Raw genomic sequence first — 21206 nt, 5'->3', positions numbered from 1 at the left:
CTGTGTGTGTGTGCGCGCGTGTGTGTGTGTGAGAGCACAAGCGTGCTGCACTCCTGTGTGAGAAAGACTGAGAGACAGGGGATGAAGGAGAGAGACACAGAGAGAAGTGGGAAGTGAGGTCTCGAGTCCTGGCTTCTGTCCAGCCATTTCTTCCCTACAGAAAAAAAGATGTGGAGTCAATTGCTTGACTTCTAAATAGCTCCAGTCACTCCTACATCTTCTAGTCCCACGCTCAGGAACACGGAAAGTCCACAATTTCTCAGCTTCCTTTCGTGGAAGAGGTACACACAAACCCAGGACACAAGCACATACATGTACACTTAGACCCAAGTCCCCCCAACTACTGTGCAAATGTTTCTTCTTATTCTCTCCTTGGCAGATGTTATCAGAAACCTGTATTACTGGGGTACACACCTCTCTTCCTCAAATAACGTCATAATTCCATCTTACATTTGGTCCCTTTACAATAGATCGGTGTTTTCTAAATGCAACCCAAGCCAGTGACAACTTGGATTTGACTAAAACAATGAGGAAATCAACTCATTTCTTTTATATAGTTATATTTTAAATGGTACTTCACTTCTTTGAATAAAACATCAGTATCCCTTGGCAAAGGCAGAAGGTAATTCCAAACAGACATACAATGAACACTAAAGATGTCAGTGAATGTGTGCAATCATCCCCTGTAGAAACCTCGGGGTCTGAGTCCAGCTCTCACTCTGGGGCTGGTGTGGCTAACGAAGGCATCCCTAGCACTCACTGGTATCTCTTTTAACAAACTGATACTTGTTTCTTGACTAATGAGAAGGACCGACAGAGAGTTGAAAGGGAAAAACTTCTTCCATGCGTCGCCATGCGCATCCTGAGCTCATCTGGGGCATGATAGCTCCTGCCCTTCGAAATCTCTGAGAGCCCGTCTCCTGAGCCAGGAGGCCAACGTGGATCCGGGTTCGAATAAAAGTGTGACCTACCTCAAAGACTTGGGAGAAGTATGAGGGTCCCTCCCAACCCACATGGCACCTTTGTGAAAATTAGGAAAAGGAGCCCGCTCTGGGTAGGTGAGCGCTATGGGTACGTAGGGCTTGGTGACAGGACAGTGTCTGTATGAGCATTTGAAAAAGGCCTCCCTTTCTCCAGGCCAGCATCACCTTCTGCCAGACAGACAACAGGTTGGATTTGGGCCCCATCCTACCCTTTGGCTTGGTGCCCCTGTGCTGTGAACAAGAGGCACAACTATACTTGATGGCTTGCCAAGCATTACCTAAGTCTCAGCATTTCCACTGATTATTGCCAAATTCATAATTCAGTAGCTGACTTTCTAGGGCTCTGTGTGGTGTTCTACCCCACCCCTGTCCCAGCTGCTTTTAACTTCTAGCCTTTGGGCTGTGCGGTGGCTCAGGGGCACTCCCACAGGGTCATGCACTGGAGAAGAAGGAAGCACTGACAGTCCCCCTGAGGGTCCCAGGTGTCCTCTGGTGTTGGCTCACAGCTGCTGGCCCGTCCCCACCCTGCTACAGCTGAGGCTGGCCCTGGCAGAGACGCACCCCATCCTGAGATGGCTGTTTCCTTTCGGTCCTGTTGATATGTAGTAACTGAGGAATGAGTCGGGCTCAGAGGTATGCCTGTTTTGCCAAAGGCACACACTAACAAACATCAAGCCAAGGTAACTTATGGAAAGCAGCACAACTGAGGACCAGGGGCTCTAAGCGAGTGGGTTCTAAGTCAACACACAGCTCTGCCTGCAAGATCAGAACTCTGACAAGCATTGGTTCAAGCAACAAGATGCTGATTTAAAGTTCCACAAAGAGCTGGTGGCGGGGTGGTGGGGGGCGGGGGGGGCGCGGTGGCCTGGGCTTGTATTAGCACAGACAGGAAGCAGATTTTTATATGTTTTGTTCTTGGTACTTCAAATTCTGGGTAATTCACGGCCAATCTACATGGCAATCTTGAAAGGAGAATTCTCAAATGTTACTAAGTTCAAAGAAGGATTCATTTTGGCTTTTACAATGGCTTACACAAAGCCATCATATAAAAGTTTGTGTAAATAAGACAGGCTTGGTTCATAAAGCCTGTAGGAAAGTGTAGTGCGGAGGAACTAAACTTTCCAAAAAGAGGACACATTGGCCTGTTACCTCTCTTTGAACATAAGCCTCTACAAGGTCCTCTAGTCCAGTACAAGGACCCGCTGCCCATTGGTGACAGGGCAGGGAGACCTAGGGGGACCCACCACTTTTGAATACAAACTTCTAGAGGAAATCGGAGAAAGTAACCTATCTAAACCAGAAGTGGCAAACTGGCATCAGCGCATGTGCCGACACCAGGTGATCAGAAATGACTGCCTGAGCACCGAGCTGAGTGGCATCTGGAGTCACACCTGGGCTCAAAGCAAAGGGGCTATAACTTGATAATGACTTCAAAATGCGGTGTGACCCAGGTTAGATGGTCACATACTCCACCATTCCTTGTCCCTCCCCAGCAGTCCTCAACAGGAAATAAGTTTGAATAAATGGTTCTCTTTAGAACAAAGCGTGAAATTCCTCAGGCAGAACATAATGATTCCAAACTGCTCATTCAGGCAGCCCTGAGCCACTGGAGGGACCACTACTGCTGAGAACAGCACTGTGCAGCCTGCGCGAATCTCGGGAACAACTTCCAGCCAAAGCCCCTGGCCACCTACTTATTAAATATGATGCTGCTATGCCAACAGACTTACAGGAGGTCTAAACTAAGGCTGGGCAATGGGGCAAGGTCTAACCTTGAGGGCTAGTTGTCCTTTCAGTCTTTGGGGAGAAGGTTTTATAAGCCCTTAGGTCTAAGACTTGTATTCCTGAAGATCAGACAACATAAAAGAAGACATTCAATCATGAACTAGGCATTGCTCCTGGTCACAGGGTTTTGGAGAACTCACAGAAGGCTGGGAGGGGGCTGGCTCCACCCTCATCACCAGGATGCACTTCATTATTCAGAGATATGGTATTCAAAAGTCTTAGAGTTCTCCTGGGTTCCAAGCTCGGCAGGATCTAGCGACATGGATTGCCTCCTGCTGGCACTCCTGTGATGCTGCCATGAGAAAGTCGTCCTGCGGCTCAGACACCCACTCTGGTCTCTGAAGAAACAGATGTAAGAGAAGAGCTTCTGTCCCTCTGAAGGGCTTTGCCTGCCCTCCCTAGTCCTGTGGACCACAACAGCAAAGCTTTCTTACAGATGGATAGGCAGCACACCTTCAAAAACTCAGCTCATAACCAGCTATATACGGGGGACATTAATGGTCATCGGACATCAGGAAACAATTTCCTTATGCGATTGCTTTGGCTGCCAGTCAGGAATCCAGGAGGCACGCAAAGCCCCTGATCATTGTAGCGACAGTTCGATATGTGGGAAAAGCATTGGGGAGCCTTGCGAAAGAGCAGGAAAGGGCAGTGCACCCATGTCCCATCGCCTCGCATTTGTCTTAACTTCCTACTGTTAAAGCAGCATGCTAAACATGTATCTGTACCTGTATCCACCCAAGTCCCAAAGTACTCGGATAGTAGATAAGCTTAACTTACAGAAGCAAATGCAAAAATCAAACCCATCTTTAAATTTCCACAGTCATGTCCTACACGACTCACACAGCACAAACAGGTTTGGGCCACGTGGATCCACATCAGTTTGAGGACATGAAAGTTAAAGTAGCCTCAGAAAATGTAAGGGTCAGGAATTCACAATGAAACTCAAAATGTACCCACATGGGTACCATTCACAAAGGAAATAATTCAGGGAGAGCACTGGCACTGGGTCTCCTAACTCCTAGGATTTCCATCACTCCATGCTAACTCTCTCAAAAAGTGAACAAAAGGGAAAGTGATAACAAGTAAGCAACTATTTGCTATTTTTATTTGCAAGATCTTTAATCTTGCAATCACAATATTGCAAGATTTTGAGGCTCAATGCCAATAAAAGTGCAATATTTGACCCGATGACTTCTAAAAATTATACTTTCTGCTATTTCATCATTAACTAAATCTGTGTCTGTGCATTAGAAACCATGTGGGATACATGATGACGTCACGGAATAGCCCCAAACTTCTGATGTTTAGATTCAAATATACTTGTATTTCTCACTGACAGAACAACAGCCATTAGCTTTTCCCAAAGTCAGTAAAGCAACCTAATTTATTTAAGAGGCTTATTGCATTGCCTACTCTAACTTGTATAAATCTCTGATGATATCTAATCCAAAAACTCTGCTTCCTCCTTTTGCGATTATTCCCAGCTGCACTGACACTACCTTCGGGAGGAAGGTCCAGGGAACGCAGCACAGCCATGGGAATGCAGGCCCATCGCTGCTGAAACTGCTAGGGTCTGGTGCTCCCCGCAGGAGGTGGTGCAACCAGGGTTGCCACTTGAGCAAATAAAAACACGGGAGGCTCAGTTCACTTTGAATTTCAGATAAACAACAAATAATGTTTTATTCATTGCTTATCTGAAATCCAAGTGTAACCAGGTGCCGTGTATTTTATCTGGCGACCCTACTTCCCTCCACTGTGAGTTCCTGTGTGTGGTTTGCACAAAAGGAAACTCTTTTCCAACATCCTGTTGAGCCTGCAACTTTTGCAGATTAAAGTTGAAGAACAGTCCCTACATCTATAGCATGCCCTGGACACCTTCATACTTCAGGGACTTTTGAAGTGGCTTTGCCCTACGCTGCTAGTGGGAGAGGCTCCCTCCAGTGGCGGTGGGGTGGGGGGGGGGGGGCGTTGGGGGTGAGGAAGTGGGAGCGGAAGGAGGGCGGGATGCATGGTACCACAGAGCAGCACGCCCACACACTTTCTAGGCTCCACTTTCTTGGTAGTTCGCAGCCCCCGCAGCACTTTATAAATGAGATAATAATAATTAGTATTATGTGCTGCTACTGTGGAGCACCTGTTTACTGATCAACAGAAACTAGAACTGGCAGCGTGTTTGGCTGGCTCCCACTGGGGATGGAGATCTGGCTCAAAAAATACTCCTATGAAAATAACTGGAATTTCAAAGGTTCTAGTCCCACTTAAAAAATAATAATCTTTGCCTCAGATCAGAGGAAAGCAGCTGATCTTTCTCTTTCTTTGTCTTCAGCTCTAAAACATCCCATTCACTCTCTTCTCTTGATGGAAACTTACCCACCTCAGCTAACGAATCCCTCAGTCAGCAGGAACTCGCCATCTTTTCTCACCTGCAGAAAGTAAGCATAGAAAAATAAACAACTTAGGAAGAAAAAAATCAACCACCCAGAGATGGCTAAGAGGTTTAATTATTGCCTGGAAAGCAACACCCTTGCACAGCATCTGTAAGACTAATTTTCATAATTACTTTCTGATTGAAACTGGGACTTGCAACAGGGTAAGCTCATTTCCATATTAATATTAAGTAATGATTAACACAGCTCAGGACCCAAGTTCAGGATCTGGGAGCACGGACTAAATGGAAATAAAGAAATTTTAACCCATAGGGGTAAATTTGCTACTTGTCTCTGAAATGATTTTCCATTCATTAACCAGCACACAACAAACTTACATTTTGCTCCGTGAGAACTCACCAGAACGAATTCTGACAGTTACCAAGGGGCCCTACTGAACACAAGACCTCCTCGGATTTGACTCCCTACCTCCCATTTCTCTCTCCCCATCCTCCCTCCTCAGCTTGTCTGTTTTTGCACATTCGTTCTCTCGTTCTCTCATCCTCTGTGTCTGTCTGCCTTTCTTGCCTTTCTCTCTCCCCAACTCCCTCTCCCCCTCCTCCTTCCCACACCCTCTGCTGCTCACCTCCTCACCCTCTCCCGCCACACTGGCCTCGCTCCCTTTCATTCCCTTGACATCTCCCGCTCTATCTTGGGCTCCCTTACATGGCCTCATGCACGTTTTTGCTCTCCGTTTCTCTCTCCCACCTGGCAGAATGCAATGGCTTCAACACCAGAGAGCAATAATTAACCAGATTAGCTGAGAGTAAATAATTTTTATTGTTCAACCCAAGTGCAGGCAAATCACTAAGCACCACTGTGCTTAAAAACAAACTCCCACTGCGGGTGGGAGAGCCCAGCTAGACACGTGCTAAACTTCACCTCAAGAATAAAATGTCTCAACTGGGATAGCATACCTTCTTTCTAAAGAGAGAAATGCCCTTCCAACTTTTGTCCTTGCAGATTAAAGTTGAAAAACATTGCCATAATCTTTTAAAACAGAAATTTCTGAACATTAAAAGTCACACAAACCAGAATAATGACATAAGATGTTCATAATTTCTTGTTGTTTTAATAGCTATTTTTGGAGTCACTACCTGACACTTGCTCATCCTCCTTAGAAGTCCTCCAACCAGCAACCAAGCAATGCCCAGCAAACAAGCAAAAAGATGGGAGTGGTCTGAAGCCCCCTGTTACAACTAGCAAGTTAGTCATTACCTATTGACAAGGAGCAGACGTGAAAACAGGAATTGCAAAGAATGCTTACATTCTTATTGTCTGTAAATGTTTTGTTTTAGATAATTTAAGTTTAAAGTAAATTCTAGCTTTCTCATTTTTTCTTTACAAAAAAGAATCCATCTGAGAGTTAATGAGGGCTATCAAGAATTCCAGTCTTACAGGAAATGAATAATTACTCTCCTGCCTCTAATAAGGCACCACATGCAGAGCTTAATCCCCAAAAGGTTAACCCCAGGGTAACAGTCTCCTAACTATTCATTTCCACCTGCCTGGGGTTCAGTGGCACCTTTCAGACAAGCCTTTGAATATTTGGCTCAGCAAATTTAATTATGATCTTCCCGTGCAAAATATGTCTGCAAGATTATAGCATGTCCTTGGAATTCCAGAAGTGAAATTAGAAGGCCTTATTCAATTTTTCTTATGTATGGGAGCCAGAGTCCAAACATTCCTATGTCAAAAGTTCATTTACATTTACTTAGTGAAGTTGCAGCTGGTATTCAAATCCTTGCTTGAGCATTTAAAAAGAAAGAAACAGGACTTCCGGCCAAGGCGGAGGCATAGGTAGACACACTGCCTACTCGAACAACCAAAATAAGGACCACAATTTAGAAACAAAGTAACAACCAAAACTGAAAGAAAATTGAACTGTATGGAAGTCCGACAACCAAGGAGTTAAAATAGACACATCCATCCAGACATCCATCCAGACGAGTGGGGGCGGGGGGGGGGGGAGTTGGGCGGCTGAGCAGAGAGGGTCAGCGGCACAGGAAGCGGTGATACCGGGCACGCAAGGCACCCCAGGTGCACAAGGTGGCACCAGGCAGACCCTGGGCACCCAGGTGGCGGCTGGCAGACCCCAGGCGTAGGGTGGCAATGGGCAGACCCAGTGAGGTGGCATTTGAGAAGCAGGGCACTGTGAGCAAGGTAGCTGGCTGACCGGGCAGCAGGACCCACATTCACATGCAGATAACTGGGGAGTGAGTTAGATCGCACAACCCAGGGTCCCAGCGCCGGGAAATAAAGCCTCAAAACACTGATTGAAAACACTTGTGGGGGTTGAGGTGCAGGAAGAGACTCCCACCCTCACAGGAAAGTTTGTTGGAGAGACCCACAGGGTCCTAGAATGCACACAAGCCAACACACCTAGGAATCAGCACCAGAAAAGCCCAATTTGCTTGGGGGAAGCAGTGGAAGGGACTGAGGTGCAACAGAGAGAGGAGCAAAGCACCATGTTTTCCTTCTCAGACTCCACCCCCACATACAGCATCACAACCAAGCGACTTAGGTTGCCCCGCCCTGATGAACACCTAAGGCTCCACCCCTCATACATAACAGGTATGAACAGACCAAAACATATGGCTCAAGCAGAAAAACAGCTCAAAGCCCCAAAGCCAATACTTCTAAGCAACAAAGAGATAACCAACCTATCAGATGCACAGTTCAAAATACTGGTGATCAGGATGCTCACAGAACTGGTTGATTTTACTCACAAATTAGATGAAAAAATGAAGGCTAAAGTAAGTGAAATGAAGGGAAATGCACAGGGAACCAGTAATGATGGAAAGGAAAATGGGACTCAAATCAATGGAATGGACCAGAAGGAAGAAAGAAACATTCAACAAGAACAGAATTAAGAAACAAGAATTCAAAAAATGAGGAGAGGCTTAGAAACCTCCAGGACATCTTTAAATGTTCCAACATCCGAATTATAAGGGTACTGGAAGGGGAAGAAGAAGAGCAACAAGTGGGAAACTTATTTGAACAAACAATAAAGGAGAACTTCCCCAATCTGGAAAAGGAAATATATTTCCAGGAAGTCCAGGAAGCTCAGAGAGTCCCAAAGAAGTTGGACCCAAGAAGGAACACACCAAGGCACATCATAATTATATTAGCCAAGATTAAAATGAAGGAGAGAATCCTAGAAGCAGCAAGAGATAAGGGGACAGTCACCTACAAAGGAGTTCCCATCAGACTGTCAGCTGATTTCTCAAAAGAGACCTTACAGGCAAAAAGGGGCTAGAAAGAAGTATTCCAAGTCATGAAATCCAAAGACCTCATCCAAGATTGCTCTATCCATCAAAGCTTTCATTTAGAATGGAAGGACAGATTAAGTGCTTCTCAGATAAGGTCAAATTCAAGGAGTTCATCATCATCAAGCCCTGAAATGTTAAAGGGACTTATCTAAGAAAAAGAAGATAAAAAATACAAACAGTGAAAGGACAGCAAACACACAGTTATTAACAACCACACCTAAAACAAAAGCAAACTAAGCAGACAGCTAGATCAGGAGCAGAACCATAAAATGGAGATCACATGGCGATTAGCCACAACAGAGTGGGAGGACGAGAAGGGGGAAGAAGGTACAGAGAATAAGTAGCATAGACGGTGGGGAGAAAATAAGGGGGAGGGCAAGAATAGTATGGGAAATATAGAATCTAAAGAACTTGTGACACATGGACATAAACTAAAGGGGGGGAATGTGGGAGAGAGAGGGTGTGCAGGGTGGAGGGGAATGAAGGGGAGAAATGGGACAACTGTAATAACATAATCAAGAAAATATATTTAAAAAATAAATTTAAAAAAATAAATAAATAATAAAAAGGAAGAAATGTGTTTTCACTCAATGTACTATTTATTATGTCCATTCATTCACACACAAGGACATCATTATTTTCTTATTTGCTGGAGGAATTCTCATTCACTATAGATGTTTATTTTACCCACTTATTGCTGCATCCTCTATATCAACTCCACAACATCAAAGTAATATTCCATCAGATTACAGCAGAAACAAAAAAGTCAAGAGAACTCTTATTCCATTATAATTAGACAAAGATGACATAAAAGAGTCTCAAACTGATTTAGAAGAATCACAGATGAAAGAGAAATTTAAACTAGTGGAGCTGGGAGTAAGTGTAAGAAAAAAAGTGACTACCATAAATCGGGAAAAATTTATTCACTGACAAGAGCTGAAGAAGTAAAACAAAATGCAAATCCCTAATACATGCAAGAAATGTAAAAGAAAATTCTTGGGGAAAGAGAAAATCACAAATTGTGAAAGTCAAAGTTAATGAAGAAAGAGAAAATCACAAATTGTGAAAGTCAAAGTTAATGAAGAAAATGCCATTTTAGAGCATGCTTGTGGAAAAAGGAAAAACACACCTAGTGCTGTCTAAACCATGTACAATTCAAAACATCAAATCCAAGGGAAAATACCTGAACTTCATCTTTTATGAGGCAGCCCATGAGCACTTAGAGGAAAGAGCGTCAGGGATTGTCCCAGAACAGACAACAGACTACCCTTCCTTCCCTTTGAACACCATCCCAAGTCTCACTCATGGAAATGTTAATAGGGTATCTCAACATTCTGTCCTGATACCTCATTAGACCAGGGCCCCAGGCCTCAGCACCAACAAACTTTATTCCCCATGGCCACATTCATCTGCTGCCTACCTGTTAGAGCTGACTGCACAATCTAAGTTGCATGTAGACCCAAAGAGACTACATCAGACATCCTCTGGAATCTTTGAGTCAGCTTCAACCACTGTGTCTCACATCCTTGACTTCTTTGATCTCTGCCAAAAGGTAAATTCCTGCCCAAATTCTCTTCCCTGTCCATATTCCCCTTGAAAGCCATCATTCACTGTTCCTGGCCCCTCAGAGCTTTCCACTGTACCTCTGGCAACCTTGTTTCCAGAAAAACCAGCCCTTCAGCACCCATCAGCTCTTCTCAGAATACTATTTACACCTTTGTACTTCAACTGAAATCAGGTCTCTCTTAGAGATACTTCTTCTTCCCCTGCTGATGCCAACTACCCTGTCCTCCCAATCGTAAACTATGGTGGTGGATTCACTCGGCCATGAGTGACAAAGTCTCAGAACCCCAAGAGAGCAATGGCATTAGAAGATAAAACACTGTTGTTCTCTCCCACATAAGAAATATCTAGAGATGGGCTTCACGAAGTCAAGAAGAACCAAGGTTATTTCTTATCTAACTGCTCGAACCACGCAGAGCAGTAGTTTTGCCTCTTAGTACAAGAGGGCTGTCATTTGACAGGCAAGCACAAGCATATTCAAGTTAGAAGAGAGAAAGCTCTTTTCTCTCTACAGAAGTTTTGTGTCAATTATAAACACCACTTTCATTTACATTCTATTGGTCAGAACTGTGGTCATATGGCCACACCTAGTTACATGACAGGCTGGGAAATGTAGTCTTTCTCTGGGTGGCCATGTCCCACATAAAAGTCATCATTATGTTGTGGAGGAAGAACAGATATGGGGCATAAACTCACAATCTCTCCTTGGGATATAAATCTGTAATTCCAGGGCCACCGCCAGAATTGTGGGCCTGTCCTGGTTTGGAGAGATTGCCTAGACACTTCCACCTTCTCAGCGACACCTGGCTACGGTCTTCATGACATCCCAAGTCCTCCATCTAAGGCGTAGACGGCCTATTCAGCACCCTGCCATCATCACTATTTGACTTTCTCAATGCCAACACTTTCAACTTCTCTCCAGCTCTTCTATCCCCTCTCCCGTCCACACACTAGTGTCGTGGTCACCTTTGACATCTGCTTTTCTTTTTTTAAGGTATTTATTTATTTATCTATTTTTAGAGAGAGGAGGAGGGCAGGAGAAAAGAGAGGGAGAGAAACGTCATTGTGTGGTTGCCTCTCACATGCCCCTACTGGATATGCGGTCCACAACCCAGGTATGTGCTCTGACTAGAAATTGAACCGGTGACATTTTGGTTCAAAAGCCAGAGCTCAGTCCACTGAACCACACCAGCCAGGGCCATCTTTGATATCTTAAACTCAACGCTTTACACCATGAATCTCAACTTCCTATCCTTCCAGCTCCCTTACTTCCCCTATCCTGTCAAACAATGAGACTGCTTGTCCTCTGAGAGGTGCATTTTTCCCAGTCTGTCAGGCTTCCTCTAGAAAGGAAGGAAGGGAAGTTGAGTCCCCCCTCTTTCAGTCCATCTCTCTCTTTCTCTCCCTCCCTCCCCATATAATTCCCCCCAACCCATCCCTCTTTCCTCCCTTCACCAATCTGGAGGCCAGAGCTGTTCACATGAACTATCATCCTACCTTTCCAGCAAACCTCTATTCTGAATCAATTATTTCCAAAGCAATGATCCTTAAAATTGGCTTAAATTCGGCACATAGTTTTAAAATGTCTTTTTGTACCATTTTCCCCTCTACCAGATTTCAACCTCTGTCTTCTCTGTATTTGAGCTGCAGAAAGGACACGGTATGTGATTCACAGGAGTCACCTGGTAAGTGTTAGTTGGTTTCTTGGTAGAATGATAGATAGATAAGTGACTTGATGACAATAAGAATATATACTGAACTATAGTAAACTTAGACTTGTAGCTACTTAAAGAAAAAAAGAATGCCAATTATGGTGAATCTAAGCCCAAGGGAATCTCATGAAAGGTAGAGCACAAAGCTTGATCCTTGGACTTGTCCTGCTCAGCATGAGTGAGGATGGAGTTGGCATGATTATTAAAAATGCCAAAGACCTGGAAACAAAAGTGTGAAATAAATATGGTATGCCAGAGACAAGATCCAAAGGGTTCTTGATTGATAGATTGATTCTAGGCTAGAATCAATTAATTTTTTATCATATATGTGATAAATATACATACATTATACACACACTTCATTTGTTTGTTTGTTTGTTTGTTTTAAAAAGGACAAATGTAAGGTTCTTCATTTTACTTAGCCTCTTTACTTAGATCCAAAATCCCAATTTCACAGATGGCAGAGGCACAACAGAATAGACAAAACTGTACAAATGAAAACATACATAAGGCTTTATTTCGGTGTAGAGCTTAGTTTGAACAAAGAGCTCTTCCAAAGCTAATGCAGCTTCATCTTACCTTACAGACACAAAGCATCAAGAACCGAATCCTGATTCACTCTGTACAATCACACGTCAAGCGCTGTGTTAAACACAGGGCACCCAGATAGTTTCAGAATAATCTGGACCAACCAGAACATATTCAGGAAAAGTAACCTCACAAAACTCATGAGAAAGATCTGTCTCTTAATCAATATGTCTGTTCCCGTGCCCACCACAATGATGTTGTCCGATGCTATAGTTTCACAGCCTCAGGGTTTCAAAGTGAGTGATGCCTACCACATAACAGGCACTCAGTGAAGACTGATTAAATAGTGAAATGAATAAACACAAACTCTTATTGCTTTATATCAAGTTTTAAAGATTTAATACCTCTTTATTTGCTTTATGTAACCAATACCATTGGGTCCCCTGTCTGAGTTACCTCCCCAATGGTTTGAGATTAGTTTTATTTTTAGCAAATAGGGTATTCTTTCAAATTAACTAAAAGATTTTGCCCTGGCTGGGGAGCCAGTTGGTTACAGCGTCACGCTGACATGCCAAGGTTGTGGGTTCTAACCTCAAACACACACAAAAGTCAACCAGTGAATGCATAAATAAGTGGAACAACAAATCGATGTTTCTCCCTCGAATGCTCTCCCCCTCTCCCTCTCCTTTCTCTTTCTCATATCAATCAATCAATACATGTTTTAAAATAAGTCAAAGATGTTTATAGTATCTCCATTTATGCCTTATATGTGGAATTTTGTTCAGAGTCTGCATAATATGAACAATCCTGTTTGAAGAAGCTGAGGATTCTGAAAATATCAATAAAGATCATCTCCACTCCCAACATTCTGTGAATACCTCTAACCTCTAGCTTGAGCCAAGAGAAAACAAGACTAAAATGAAAAGGAATCATCCAAAAAGACTGATTTATTCATATTATTTAAGCACATGTTGAATGCCTTTTGCTTGTAAGTTATTATGACCCACTGGTCAGCTGGAAATTATATCTGAACAATTCTAGGAAAATAAGTCCATTTCCTAAAAGCCTATGTAATTCATGTGAGTCTCTGTTATGTTAATGCCTTAAGCTAGGTGTATGCCCTTCAAAGGGTGAATTCATATATCTCTGAAATATAAAGTCTTTTATCGGGATATTACCTGTTATTAATTCAACATCTTGTGATGACACAAAATCCTCACTGCACCAGCACAATGGGAATGCAGTGGTAGAGAACCACAAAGTCCCTGACCCTCCAATGCACAAATCAAGGCTGAGTCACGGGCCTGGGGCTGCTGGAGCAGGCTGCCTCCCTCCCCATCACACACTGTCAGGTGCACACTGCAAAGGAAGACAGTGGGGTCGGAGTGAGACGGAAGGACCAGGCCGTCGGCACAGCTGTGAGAAATACACACAGAGACTACAGCCACAGTGTCCTAAACACTCACCCATTCAGCCTCTCTATGATTATGCAACGATTACGCAATTTTGATTTTTAAAACGCATTCACTTTCTATTGCACCACAGAAATCTTTTAAAATACATATTTTAAGAATCTCACAAGCTACCGGATGGGCAAGATTACACAGCAACAATTAAAACTAACCAAACAATCCAGGAGTTCTTAGTAGATAGCGTGAGTCAGTAATTTACTTCCTCTACTTATTTAAAGTGATTCTTTCCTTAAATTTTCTAGCACATCCATTAAAGCATATTGTATCCAGATCATAAATATACAGTGTGGATGATCATTTAGAAAAAAAAGTATTAACATTAGATTTAATATTTTAATTATTTCTAGAATAGTTGGATAATCTGTAATATAAAATTGAAGGTAGCATTACTGGACCAGAGATTAGCTGTATGCTACACTAGAGGACTGGTGAACACACGTCATCACCCTTCCCTGCACAGGTACATTCAACTCCAGTACTTCCCATGGCATCCGGACACAGCCTCACCAACCATTGAAATCAGTGCCTTTCAATCTGAAGTAAAATATATTAACCAACCCAAGTTGGATTCATAATGATTTATATACAACTGAAGGTGAACTAATGGCCTAGAATGTTCTCCAGCCACATTTGTGTGGTACACACCAAATAACTATCTTCATATTAAAAACTAACATTTACAGAATCTTGAACATGCACACAAATGCACTTTCTGTATGCTCTACATGTATTCTGTCTCTTGATCTTCACTATGGTAGGTACTGTTATCACCATTTTTAGGGGCGGAAATTGAACCTTTGGGGGTTAAATAGCTTCTCTAAATTTAGTCACCGAGAAAGTACGTGGAAGTTCTGTTCAGTTCTCATTGCTAAAACTGCGCTGTTAGCCACAACTCTGTACTATCTCCCTTGCTCTTCTCAAAGGCTCAAACAGTCTATTTGGTACAACTACTTACCTCTAATGGAAGAATTTCACACTCTTTGTCCTGGTTTCTTGACCCTGGCGAATTAATGACTGCCGTGAAAATTCCACAGCACTTTACTCATTACACATGGTCCTAACACTGAACACCAAACATTCAATTGAAATCATATCAGTATCATTGTACGGACTATCCCAAATGGAATACTGCTTAGCACTCCCACACCTCACAGATAACCTTTTAAGAGGATATCCGTGTGATAGAGCTGTACATAGCAATTGTGTTCTCAAGCTGTTATAAGTGGCATGGGGTCCACCACCAAGAAGCCAGGGGGGTGGCTGGGTCTCTGGGATTTGCTCCTAGACATTAGAATTTCTAAGTAACCAATGGCACAAAAAGAAATTATCAAACCAAAAAGACAACACTCACATAATTAAATTTTGAAACTAAAAGATCAGCTTTATACAAAAGAACATTTCTTATATTAATTTATCTGTTCCTATTTTACCCTGTCTGCTAGTATAACTATGTTCTTGGGTGTTATCATGCAGCCTACACAGAACATAGACCACAGGGAATTAGAAAAATATTCCCAAAACCTTGGTCCTAAGCCTTTCAAAGAAAATCTCTGAAAGATATATGATTAGTCTGTTTTCTACCTGCCTTAGAAGGTTCTAGAAGTTACCCACTGTCACAAAGAAGCATGAACCCAGGAGATAGCAGATACCCACAGGAATGTAACAATTCCTAAAGGCAGAGTGGGAGATGTGAGGGCAAGAGGATAGAATCCCTGCCCTACTGAAGGTCAAATGTGGAGGGGAGATGAGAGGGAACAGAAACCAAAGCACTGAATTGCTTATCTACAAACAGTGATTCATGACAATCAAGGTGACTGTCACCACCTCATGGTGCAGAATTGCTGGTCCTGACAACAGCGCAGTCGTTCTCAAATTCTATGTGCCTGAGAACTTCTTGAGGCACATGTTTAAATGTGAATTCCATGGTACATTTACACAGTGGAATTCTATGAAGCAGAAAGAAACAAGGAGCTCCTACCCTTTGCAACAGCATGGATGGAACTAGAAAGCATTATGCTGAGTGAAATAAGCCAGGCAGTGAAAGACAAATACCATTGATTTCACCTTTAACAGGAACCTAAACAACAAAACAAACAAGCAAGCAAAATATAACCAAAGACACTGAAATAGAGAACAGGCTGACAGTGACCAGAGGGAAGAAGGGAGGGAATTTTCAGGGAAAAAGAGGAAGGGTTTACAGAAACAAGTATAAAGGACACATAGACAAAAACTAAGGAGTATGGAAATGGGAGGGAGGTGGGGAGCACTGGGGGGTGGGCTGGGATGGGAGTAAAAAACAGAAAACTACTAGAACAACAGTTAAAATAAATAAATTTTTTAAAATGGACTTCCAGCCAAGATGGAGGCATAGGTAGAAATACTATACCTCCTTGCACAACCAAATTTAAGGACAACAAAGATTTAGAAATAAAAACACAACCAAAACAGACAGAAAATTGAACTGTACCGAAGTCCAACAACAACAAACCATTCATCCAGACCAGTAAGAGGGATGGAGTTGGCCAGTGGAGAGGGGTCCTGGCAGGAAGAGGTGGTGGTTGGCAGACACGAGTGCAGGGAGGAAATGAGCAAAACCAGTAAGGTGCACAAGGCAGTTGGCTGACCGCAGACACACATTCACATGCAGATAAACCAGGCAGGTTTAAAAACAGTCAGTGAGATGGACTATGCAACCCAGGGCCCCAGCAACAGGAAATAAAGCCTAAAAGCACTGATTTGAAAAACTTTCAGGGGTTGAGGTGCCGGGAGAGGTGCCCAGCCTCACAGGAGAGTTTGCTGGGGAGACCCACAGGGTCCTAGAAGGTACACAAGTCCACCCGCCCGGGAACCAGCACCAGAAGGGCCCAATTTGTTTGTGGGAAGCAGCAAAGGGGACCAAAATCCAAGGGAGAGCAGAAGAAATGCCATTTCTCCTTCTCTGACCCCACCCCCAGTCACAACCCAGCAACTGGATTGACTCACCCTTGTGAACACCTAAGGCTCCACCCCTCACACGTAACAGGCATGAACAGACCAAAACATTATGGCTCAAGCAGAAAAACAGATCAAAGCCCCAAAGCCAATACCTCTAAGTGACAAAGAGATAGCCAACCTATCAGATGCACAGTTCAAAATACTGGTTATAAGGATGCTCACAAAACTGGTTGACTTTAGTCACAAATCAGATGAAAAAATGAAGGCTACACTAAGTGAAATGAAGGAAAATGCACAGAGAACCAATAGTGATGGAAACAAAACTGGGACTAAAATCAATGGAGTGGACCAGAAGGAAGGAAGAAACAACCAAACAGAAAAAAATGAAGAAATAAGCCAGGCAGTGAAATAAGCCAGGCAGTGAAAGACAAACAGTGAAAGGACAGCAAGCTCACAGTTATTAACAACCACAAAAAGCAAACTAAAGGACAGCTAGATCAAGAGTGGAGCCACAGAAATGAAGATCACATGGAGGGTTAGCAACAGGGAAGTGGGAGGAAGAGAAGGGGGGAGAAGGTACAGAGAATAAGTAGCATGGACTGTAGGCAGAAACTAGGCAGTGGGAGGGCAAGAATAGTATGGGAAATGTAGAATCTAAAGAACTTGTGGCACATGGACATGAACTAAAGGGGGGAAATGTGGGGGGAGGGGATGTGCAGGGTGGAGGGGAATGAAGGGGGAAATGGGACAACTGTAATGGCATAATTAATAAAATAGGAAAAAAATTAAAAATGACATAAATCAAATAAATAAATAAATAAATGTGGATTCCTAGGTCCTGCTTCCAAAGATATTGGTCCAACCGCTATGGAATAATGCCCATGGAAAAGCATCTTTAAAAGCATGACACGTGATTCTGAAGCAGGTGGCACTAGATTGAGATGTTATAGAATTTCCCTCGGGCATCAGGTCCCAATTCTGACAGCTGCCACGGAGAACCTGTAAGGAACTCTTGGTGGGCAAGCAAGACACTGGCGAGGCTCTCCACAGGTGTGCACACTGACACAACCGTCCACAGCCTATGTGTCATGACTACTATGTATCATGACTAGACATGTATCATGACTACTGAAGAATAGTATCTGTCATAACTGATGTCTCCTTTCCTTACACACCTAAAAATCAAACCCAGAGTAACAGATGCAGAAGAAGAGGAAACTGTCAATTAAGTACTTTTTCTAACTAAGCTCAGTTATTATAGATGACACCTTAAACTGTGCTCATGCTCTTATTTCTGGTATGAGTTGTACACCACAGCAGCGTTCAGGAAGCTCAATTTTAAGGGACTAAGTTACAAATATATTAATAATTTTTAACACTGAAGTCAAATACTAGGATGTATTTCTATATCTCCTGTTAGGAGATGTAAAATTCATACACACACTCACTCATATGTTGAAGTCTGAATCCCCAGCGCCTCAGAAGGTGACTGTACTTGGAAATAGGGCCTCTAAAGACATAATTAAGTTAAAGTGGGGTCTTTAGGGTAGGCCTTGGTCTAGGGTGAGTGGTGTCCCTCCAAGAAGAGGAAACTTGGACACAGAGAAGGTAATGTGGAGACACAGCAGGAAGACATCTATAAGCCAAGGAGAGAAGCCTCAGAGGAAAACAGTCCTCTTGACACCTTGATCTTGGACATCCAGCCTCCAGAACTGTGAGAAACCACTTTCTGTTGTTTAGTCTACCCAACCTGTGGGACTTTGTTATGGCAACCTTGGCAAAATAATACACGTTCCCATGTAAAAAACGGGCAATCCAATTTCATCCACCACCTTCCTTATGGCGGTTTACCTCATCCTAGTTCTGAGAGGGGGCCAGCCTGTCCAGAGATGACACTCGGGACTCAGACTGAGAAAAGAGAAGAAGAGAACAAAGCACCAGGTTTTAAACTTACTAATTTGTGAGTCCCCAAAACTCATGGAACCGCCACAGCTCATTTTCTGCGGCTGCTGTTCCCCTTCCGGGTGTGCAGGAACAGAGTGGGGATGGGCGCTGAGGGTCATGAGGGAAGGAGGCAATATTCACAAACCTGAAGCCATCTCTCCTGGCTCTCTCGGGGAGGGAACAAAGGCCCCTCTCCATTTTCTAGAATGCAGCCCCCTTTGGTTCTGTTATCATTAAATGTATGCAAACATGGGTAGGCTGTTTCACACAGGAGAAGTGTTGATCTACATTGGGGCAGGGAGTGTATTCTGGAAACATTTCATTTTGGAAGAAAAAAAACGGGCTTCATTCCAACCTGGTCAGAACACTTCACTTACGGTGCAGCCAAGCATTGCAAAGGCGCAGGCCCTCTGCCAGAGAGCAGCTTCCTGGCAATGCCTCGGATTTTGATGGAGCTGTTTTTAATGGACCTTTCTCCAGCTGCCTGCATTAACCCAGAGGCACCGGTAGCCTGACTTCCTTTTTCAGATAATTCCAGTCCTTTCCAGTCCCAGCTGACTAGCCTTCTAAACAGGGCCACATTCCTAACCTCTCACGGTAGTCTTTCCTCATTCTTCTTCCATATTAGTAACAGAAGCAATGGGGAAAGGACAATGTTTCAAATCAGAAAAAGAATGGAAGAAAAGTTACATCTGTACAACAGTTACTAGATGGGTTCCTTCCTCTCCGCTCTGCTTTAGCAATGCTCAACATCAAATCTCTTCTTAGGTTCTACAGTTTTATAACTGCCCCAAAGAGGGGTCTTAAACAGAATAACTCCCCAGCCACCGCCCTACCCTGACCAGTGGGGCTCAGTTGGTTAGGTGTCACCCCACAAAGCAAATGGTGGCCACAGGGCACGTGCGTAGGCTCAGTCCCAGGCCGGGCAGCATGTGAGAGGCAACCAATCAAGGTTTCTCTCCCTCTATTTCTCCCTCCTTTCCCTTCTCTTTATAAATAACTAAGTAAGTAATTGTTTAAGTATTTATTTATTTTTAGAGAGAGGGGAAGGAGGGAGAAAGAGAGGGAGAGAAACATCAATGTGCGAGAGAAACATGGGTCCATTGCTTCTTGAACACCCCAACCAAGGACCGGACCAGTAACCCACACGAGTCCTGACGGGAAAACGAACAGACTACCTTTGTTTTGCGGGATAACACCCAACGCACTGAGCCACACCAGTTGGGGCTAAATAAAAATATTTTTTAAAGAGAGAGAACGAGGGTAAACCCCCTAAAAGATATACTCTCGTTGCTGGAACATTCTACATCCTTCTGAACGCAAATAATTTAAGCCAGTTGCCTACAGTTAAGACACTATTTTAAATGGCCCTATTCTTATACAAGAGAACTTGTCGATGAACAAACTAAACTTCCTCATGCCCTTCACCATGAAGGACATCCAGAGTATCAAAGAGTAGTGGCTGGGATTGTTTATAATGTGTTAAATAAATAAAAACCCAAGAATCCACAGTGAAACTCAGAAAATGGGTGAGGAGAATTCTCTACAGAAAAATGACAGCAGCTCAACACAAAAGCAATAAAAAAATTACAAAATTCCCATTTCGCAACTCCAATGTAATAGCTGATTCAAAGAGGGGTCAAGGAAGCAAAACAATTGGTTGAAAATTGTTTGGAAACATGATACATGCAGTTTGCCAGAAAGCACTCCACAGATTCTCACTAACGACAAAGGGAAAATGTACCTTTACAGTGGGAGGATCTGGCAGTCATCAGCTCTGTATCAGTAATACTGAGTCAGCAGCATATTATGCAATGTGAGATTCACAGCATCACCTACGAAGTCGTTTGGGCAAAATGCTTCCTGTGGTCCCTGGCCCAGTGGCTCCCTTGGTTGGAGCACTGTCCTGTGCACCAAAAGGTTGCAGGTTCGATCCGCAGTCAGGGCACATACCTAGGTTGTAGGTTCAATCTCTGATTGGCAACCGATTGATGTTTCTCACATCAATATGTTTTCTCTCTCACTCTCACTGCCTTCCTCTCTCTCTCTAAAAAATCAATAATTATATCCTCAGGTGAGGATTTAAAAAAAGAGACCAATAAAAAAAATGTTTAGCCCTGGCTGGTGTGGCTCAGTGGATCGAGCATGGGCCTGTGAACGAAAGGGTCGATTGGTTCGATTCCCAGTCAGGGCACATACCTAGGTTGTGGGCCAGGTCCCCAGTCGGGCGTATGCGAGAGACAACCACACATTGATGTTTCTCTCCCTCTCTTTCTCCCTCCCTTCCCCTCTGTCTAAAATAAATAAAGAAAGTCTGTAAAAAAATGTCTGTTTTGGTCTTAATGTTTGTGTCCCCCCCAAATTCCTATATCAAAATCCTAACCCCCAAGGCCTTAGATATCAGGAGGTGGGGCCTTTCAGCGGTGGTTAGGGCATGCGGAGGAAGCCCTCATAAATGCCTTATAACAGACCCCACGGCACTCCCTCCCCCTCTGTCAGTGAGGCTACACAGAGAAGTCTGCAACCCAGAAGAGGGCCCTCACCAGGCCATACTGGCCTCCTGATCTCAGTCTCAAGCCCCCGG

General features: G+C 43.5%; 1 protein-coding gene across 3 annotated transcripts in view; it reads right to left on the bottom strand.

Annotated features, from left to right (window-relative positions):
* Positions 1–21206, bottom strand: part of LYPD6B (LY6/PLAUR domain containing 6B) — a 168321-nt gene that overhangs the window by 103848 nt on the left and 43267 nt on the right. For 2 of the 3 annotated variants that reach the window (XM_037027823.1, XM_037027824.1), the window contains exon 2: positions 5146–5194. The gene's annotated coding sequence lies outside the window, so the exon portion shown is untranslated. Of the gene's footprint in view, positions 1–5141; positions 5195–21206 lie in introns of all 3 variants that reach the window. The other variant, XM_037027825.1, reaches the window with a different exon arrangement.

This window comes from Sturnira hondurensis, unplaced genomic scaffold (assembly GCF_014824575.4).
Source record: "Sturnira hondurensis isolate 20B ecotype Veracruz unplaced genomic scaffold, ASM1482457v3 Scaffold0019428, whole genome shotgun sequence".
Classification (NCBI taxonomy): Eukaryota; Metazoa; Chordata; class Mammalia; order Chiroptera; family Phyllostomidae; genus Sturnira; species Sturnira hondurensis.
This window is presented reverse-complemented; position numbering and strand designations above follow the sequence as displayed.